Here is a 7,719-nt window from a genome sequence, read left to right on the forward strand (position 1 = left end):
CTGGAGCCCAGCAGGTCGAGGCTGTGGTGGCCAGGAGCGGCCACTACACTCCAATCTGGGTGACAGAGTGAGACTCCAACTCAAAAAAGAATAAAATAAAATAATGAAATTGGAATACACAAGGGAAGTGTGCTAGAGTGAATCCTTTTTTTAAAAAAAGCAGTAATCACTCCTTAAATGTGACTGTTCTATCAAAGCTGACTTTTCCTTTAAATGGAATTTGCTGAAAGTAGCCTATACCAGTTGTGGAGCAGACCCCCTACTTAAAGAAAAATGCTACAGGCCGGGCTCAGTGGCTCAGCCTGTAATCACAGCGCTTCGGGAGGCCGAAGTGAGTGGATTGCCTCAGCCCGTGGGTTTGAGACCCGCCCGGACAACTTGGTGAGACCTCATCTCCACAAGAAATCAAAAATTAGCTGGGCATGGTAGCGCACGCCTGTAGTTCCAGCTACTTGGAAGGCAGAGGTGGAAGGATCGCTGGAGCCCAGTAGGTCGAGCTGCGGTCCCGGCCACTGCACTCCAGTCTGGGTGACAGAGTGAGACTCCAACTCAAAAAAAAAGAAAAAGAAAAATGCTACAAAACCCCTGGAAAACATTTCCAATTTTGCCCCTGCCCTTTTTGTAGTTATTGTAGGAGCCAAAGGAAGACATCTCCTTCACCTACTGAAATTTGCTAAAAATCACTGACAAAGGCAGATTAATAGAAGAAAGGGCACACACATGTATTTGATCACAGTTTTATGGGACTCAGGAGCCTTCAGAATGAAGACTCAAAGATACAGGGGAAGCTGGGCTCGGTGGCTCAGCCTGGAATCCCGCGCCTTTGGGAGGCTGAGGTGAGTGGATTGCCGGAGCCCGCGGGTTCGAGACCCGCCTGGGCAGCGAGACCTCATCTCTACAATAAATCAAAAAATCAGCCGGGCATGGGAATGCATGCCTGTAACTCCAGCTACTTGGAAGGCTGAGGTGGAAGGATCGCCGGAGCCCAGCAGGTCGAGGCTGCGGTGGCCGGGATCGGCCACTGCACTCCAGTCTGGGTGACAGAGTGAGACTCCGACTCAAAAAAAATAAAAATAAAGGAAATACAACTGGACAAAAAGGGTATGAGCTAGTGTTAATAGATAGTGAATAAACAACAAGGTCTGTCTGGTGTTTAGATTCTTCCTGGTCTCTCTGTGTAGCATCCTTTCCTTCTGAGTATGGGGCGGGACCCTCTCTGGAATGCAAACAAGGTGGGTCAGATAATTTCTTTATGGCCAATTTTTACAGAGAAAGGCAGGAGGAAAGTTAAAGTAATACTTTTAGGTTTTATGGTTGGAAAGGGGGTTCTGGTTTCTGTGACCCACCTTAGGGAAGAGGCATTCTAGTTTTTCTGGCTAGCCTCAGAGGAGAATGAGGGTCAGAGAAAAGAGGACAACAGACGGTCAGGGAAAAACTTAGGCTTCTGGGGCTGCTTCTGAGGTCTTCATTCTGGGGTATTGTTTTCTGAGATCCAGTGTTATCACTATTGATAGCAACAGGCCTAGGGGGTCAGCAGATGACCTCATAGCTTTAAATGCTCTGACTCTGGCAACAGACAACTCAGCTCAGCACTGAGCTAAGCCATAGTTTGCAGAATTGCAGGATGTACAGGTATCCATTACAATACAGAGGGTGCCAAAAAAGAATGTATACACTTTTTTTTTTTTGAGTTGGAGTCTCACTCTGTCGCCCAGACTGGAGTGCAGTGGCCGCTCCCGGCCACCGCAGCCTCGACCTGCTGGGCTCAGGCAATCCACTCACCTCAGCCTCCCAAAGGCGCAGGATTACAGGCTGAGCCACCGAGCCCAGCTATGTATACACAGATTTTTTTTTTTGTTGGAGTCTCACTCTGTCGCCCAGACTGGAGTGCAGTGGCCGCTCCCAGCCACCTGCCACCGCAGCCTCGACCTGCTGGGCTCCGGCGATCCTTCCGCCTCAGCCTTCCAAGTAGCCAAAATTACAGGTGTGTGCTACCACGCCCGGCTAATTTTTTTGATTTATTGTGGAGATGAGGTCTCGCCTGCCCAGGCCATATTCTGTTCCCTCTTTGGGAGGGTCTCACTAGCTGGAAGTATGGGACCTAGGGAATCTAGGCCTGGGGGCTGAAGTTTTAGCCCGGGAGCTCCAGGATACTGGGAAGGGGGATGCAAGAGGAGCTTCCTGGACTTTCCAGGCAGCAAACAGCTCTACCTCTTGTCTACAAATTGACCATGTTTTAAGAGTGTGTGTGTGTGTGTGTGTGTGTGTGTGTGTGTGTGACAGAGAGAGAGAGAGGAGAGAGAGAGAGATTGACACGTAGTTATTTTTCTTTTTACTGGGTAACAACAATGAACACTTTCTCCTCCTAAACCCATGAACTTCTGATGATGCCTCACTCATTCCTGTGGCCCAATGACTCATCACTTGGCCCTGTGGGCCAGTGTGACTCAGCTGAATAGTGCTGGATACCATGGGGGCACGATAACCTGGAGTGGAGAGGCATACCTGGCCAGCATAGATGAAAACTTGGAGCATTTCCAACTGATGGGGTTCTTTGTAACCCTATCAAGAGAAGCTGGAGCCGGGCTCTGTAGCTCAGCCTGTAATCCCGCGCCTTTGGGGAGGCTGAGGTGAGTGGATGGCCTGAGTGCGCGGGTTCAAGACCCGCCTGGGCAACTTGGGGAGACCTCATCTCTACAGTAAATAAAAAATTAGCCGGGCGGTAGCATGTGCCTGTAGTTCCAGCTACGTGGAAGGCTGAGGCGGAAGGATCGCCGGAGCCCAGCCGGTGGAGGCTGCGGTGGCCGGGAGCGGCCACTGCACTCCAGTTTGGGTGACAGAGACACCCACTCAAAAAAAAAAAAAAAGAGAAGCTGGGAAACAGAAAGTTACGGCAGGGGAAAAAAAGGCGTTTTAATGGGTCAAGCATGGCATTGGAGAGTGCAGCTATTCAAGTGAAATGGCCAGCGTTTCCTTCCTTTGAAGAGAGACTCTTGAATTCCAATGACTCCAGCCCCAAAGACCAGTGGAGAATCTCCCCAACGGGAGGGAATTAATTTCCTTCGGAATCTCCCTGTTACAAGGTTCATGGAGCCCCCCTGCCGAGACACGGTAAAATTGTAAGTACAGTGGATCTGCCCCTGAAGGATCCATATTTTAATTTCTGTTCTCCAGCGGCCACAGCATCTTCCCGAACGCCCGTAAGAAGCCTCGATGGGCACCGCGCGCCTGCGGCCGGGGCGGGAGGACCGGAACTGGGGCTGGAACAGCCGATTTTCCGCGTTCCCTTCCTTGCCAGGAACTGCTTTTATTGGGAGGGCTCTGTGTGCGCTTGCTATAAAGGTTGTTCATGCTGTCATCGCTAGATTTTTATTGGCTGTATTTTTGCTGCACTTGCTTGAAAAATAATTATTTTCAAAGAAAAGAAGAATTACATATCCAGTAAACTAAATAAGACTCACTGTTTGTTAGGGACCTCTGACAGCTCCTCAAACGAGAAGAAAGATTTCCAAGCCGTGAATGGACAATTTATGTGCAAGTTTATTTGTAAAACAGATTTCAAGACATACTTCATCTTGGCTCTGCCAATAACAATGCATTCCATTTCTTTTCAGAAGTATGTGTTATCTGGTGGTTTCACAGGAATCCAGTTTCCACTAAGAAGACAAGACTATCTGGATAAGTAGGTACCCACAAACCTAATCCAGCCTTGGGTGGAATGTAATGGGGCTGCTATGGAGGGGGGGATATGGTCATGTCCCGTAAGGCGTTCTCTAGAAAACATGCATGTGTAAGACATGTACTTCATAAATATTAATCCGATTGCTGCAATCTCCAAAATTTCTTTGGTTAAAATAATTTTTTTTTTGAGTTGGAGTCTCACTCTATCGCCCAGACTGGAGTACAGTGGCCGCTCCCGGCCACCGCAGCCTCGACCTGCTGGGCTCCGGCGATCCTTCTGCCTCAGTCTTCCGAGTACCTGGAACTACAGGCGCGCGCTACCACACCCGGCTAATTTTTGATTTATTGTAGAGATGAGGTCTCACCAGGTTGCCCAGGCGGCTCTTGAACCTGCAGGCTCAGGCAATCCACTCACCTCAGCCTCCCAAAGGCGTGGGATTACAGGCTGAGCCTCCGAGCCCGGCTGGTTAAAATAATTTTTAAAGATGTTTTTAACTTGCTTACAATTTGTCAGGGGAAAAAAGAAAACTCATCTTGGGAGCTGACTGCCCAATTTCCATCCCTTGCATAAATTGTAATCGTCCACCTAGGAGCAGACGGGCAGTTGCACAAGACTTGTAGAGTCAGATTCCAGGCTGTAGGTGGCATCAGCCACCTCTTCAGGCTGTAGGAGAAGCCTTTGTTGAGTGGGTTCTTTATTCAACATAGAGAGGCCACAGTTGAAAATGAACATAAACCGATCCTGTTTCTGTAGAGGTTCTGATGATCCATCCCAAAATAGCCGCTTTCTCCTGCCCGTCTCATTTCACAGGGCCGTGTATTTGAGATCCTGGAAGAATCATCAAGTCTGTACCGTAAGTATCAAAGCAGCTAATACAGAATTAGGGGATGGCGGGGAGAAGGGAGAACCCTCTGCGTGTCATCACTTGTACACACATGTTCACCCACATCATTGTTCTTTACTGGAAGGCCCGATTCCTGATGCGATCACCCCAATATTTAGTAACACTTTGTTGCTGAGTAAATGTAATTGCTACATGTGTGTAAGCAGCTGCAGATTCTCTCCTTTTGAGTCAAAATGTTTTTACATGTAAACAGTGTTATGTGTGTGTACTTATTCTCCAAGTTCATCTGGAGTTGATTTTCTGTTATTATTTGTACTTGTTTCTTACCTTAGAAACTAAGGACACAGATGAGCTTGCCTTCGTGTTACAAGCAAGACCACTCGTAAAATCAGAAGTAATTCCTTAGAGACTTGAGTTCTGCTCAGCCTGGTTTTAAGAGCTCCTGTCTCAAGGAGGCTCCTATCAAACACTCCTATCTCTATCCCCCACCACCACCTTAGAGGGCATGCACCCTCTCTTCTGCTGACCTTGGCATTCTTTCATAAGGGAACCTCTGGAATGGCCAGTGGGTACCAGGAAAAGCGGGCCTCTTCTGAGAAAGGAAATTGGGGTAGAGAGGTCTCAGAAACAGAGAATACACACTTGTATAAACACACACACACACACACACACACACACACACACACCCCTTAAAAACACAACTCGATGATGTATAGGTAATAGTGCTAGGGTCCAAGCTGTGGTCAAAGGACAGAGTCAATAGCTGGTTTTCTAGCATGTAGCAGATGCCATCCCAACCTAGAAAGCTAATCAGTTGAAATTTAGTCAAGTGGCTGGGCTCGGTGGCTCAGCCTGTCATCCCAGCACTTTGGGAGGCCAAGGCGAGTGGATTGCCTGAGCCCGTGGGTTCGAGATCAGCCCGGGCAACTTGGCAAGACCTCGTCTCTACGATAAAATAAAAATAGCCAGGTGTGGTAGCACGTCTGTAGTTCTGGCTACTCAGAAGGCTGAGGCGGAAGGATCACCGGAGCCCAGTATGTCGAGGCTGTGGTGGCCAGGAGCGTGCCACTCCCCTCCAACCTGGGCGACAGAGTGAGACTCCAACTCAAAAAAAAAAAGAAATTCAGTTAAGTAAGGACCACAACAGTCTTACACTTGCTAAAAGTCCTCAAACATCTGTCACGCCTGTAGTGGCTTCCTTCCTGTTCTTTCAATCCTCTAAAATGTAACAGTGGCATTTTCTTCTAGCTGCAAGAAGGAGCACCACTAGTTGTCCACTAGAATTTGCATTCCTGCCTCTCTTCCAGAGTTGTCTGGCCTGGGGCTGTGCAACCATTGGCCCACAAATGCCTCCCTGCTGAGAGTCCGGAGAGCAGGACCAGGCAGGAGGGCCAGATTCTTGTGACAGACCCTTCTCACTCAGCTCAAGGGCCACTTCAGGAAGGTGGTGAGGGAATAAAATGACCCAGGATGATGGGAACGGATTTGCATTTGCTTCAAAACTCGGAACAGTATCACGGTTTTGATGGTCTTCAGACTGGATCGATCACTCACCTTGGTTTGAATGATGATGATGATTTTTCTGTAAAACAATTGCTGGCTTTAAATTAAAATTCTTATAGTACCAAACAAGAAAGAAAGGAAAAGAGCAAGCGATTGCTTTTTAAAGGACGCACAGGCCCCTGTTGCCCAAGAGTATGTAGGAATAAATACATGCAGCAGTCTGTCATGTTCTCCTGGTAAAGGAGTTAATTTCATGAGCGTATAGTAAAGACTTGGTTGTGACTTCATTCAGCTGAGGTTTGAGGTTGTTTCTGTTCCTTGCTCATTCGTAGGAAATATGCTTTCTTTTAGTCAGAATAAACAGCTCATTGGAACATTTCAATGTCAACATGACCTTTAGACTTTCCAATTATCACATAGATTCTTTTTTCAGTTCACATCTATTGAAATGAACAAGAAACGGCTAAAAACTGAGCAACAGGAGATACAGACACTCACATTTTTTTTTTTTGAGTTGGAGTCTCACTCGGTCGCCCAGATTGGAGTGCAGTGGCTGCTCCCAGCCACCTCAGCCTCGACCTGCTGGGCTCCGGCGATCCTTCCGCCTCAGTCTTCCGAGTAGCTGGAACTACAGGCGTGCACTACCACGCCCGGCTAATTTTTGATTTATTGTAGAGATGAGGTCTCGCCAAGTTGCCCAGGTGGGTCCTGAACCACACTCACCTTACGTGAGACAGATGTGAGGGATTCTGCAGTGGGCAGCCCTTTTACTCCCCGCGTCTGCAGGAAAGCGCCTGACTATGCACAGACATGACAGGGACACTCTGCCAGCCGCCAAGCCCATCAGCAAGTGACCTGAGGCCCACCTGGCAGGAGGCAGCGAGTCCCATGGCCTCCGGGAGGTCTTAGTGGCCTGTTCCCATCCACTTCCTCCAAGGGTGGAGCTCCATTTGGCTGCATCTTTGAAACCCACTGTTTTATTCCTATTGCCCCAAACTCTCCAGCCTTTTTTCCGGAGAAGACCAAGAGAGATGCTCTCACCGATTTAGTCAAAATGTTTATTTTCTAGTTTCCACACACGCTACACCACTGTATCACAGCTGAAGGTGACTAGACCCCCTCTTTGGGGAACAAACCACACATGTATTCCAGGCTGCCCAGTTTTCTCTCAGCTTGAATCACACTATTATATCATTCCTTACCCAAGACCGAGATTGGCCACAACTGTATTTGCCCCACAGAAATATTCCTTTTTATTATGGGACGTACATATTAAACAACTGTCCTGCAATATGTGGCCACTAACACAGCGACTGAAATCAATCCTGAACAAATCCCAAGGCCTAATCTATCCTTAAATAAAATGTTCTTCTTTAAGGGATGGCTATAAGAATCTTTAACACTATTTAGTGATCCCTTTGGAGGGGGGTTGTGTCTTATTTATCAGAAAATGTAGTATGGGAGTTTGCATGTCTTTGCTTTTGTTTTATAATTTCAAAGAGTCAGAACATATTGCATTCACTGGCAATCAATTTATTTTGATTGATAAAAAGAGGTTAATAAAACCCCCTTAGAAATAAAAAGAAGGTGAGCAGCAATATATCTTTCATGGTGCCTTCTTTCAGCTGTGCATAAAGAGAGCAAGCTTTTTTTACTTTTCCCCAATAAGTCTTCTCCCCTTATTTTCTAT

Source organism: Carlito syrichta, unplaced genomic scaffold (assembly GCF_000164805.1).
Source record: "Carlito syrichta isolate Samal-C Ts95f unplaced genomic scaffold, Tarsius_syrichta-2.0.1 Scaffold303593, whole genome shotgun sequence".
NCBI lineage: Eukaryota > Metazoa > Chordata > Mammalia > Primates > Tarsiidae > Carlito > Carlito syrichta.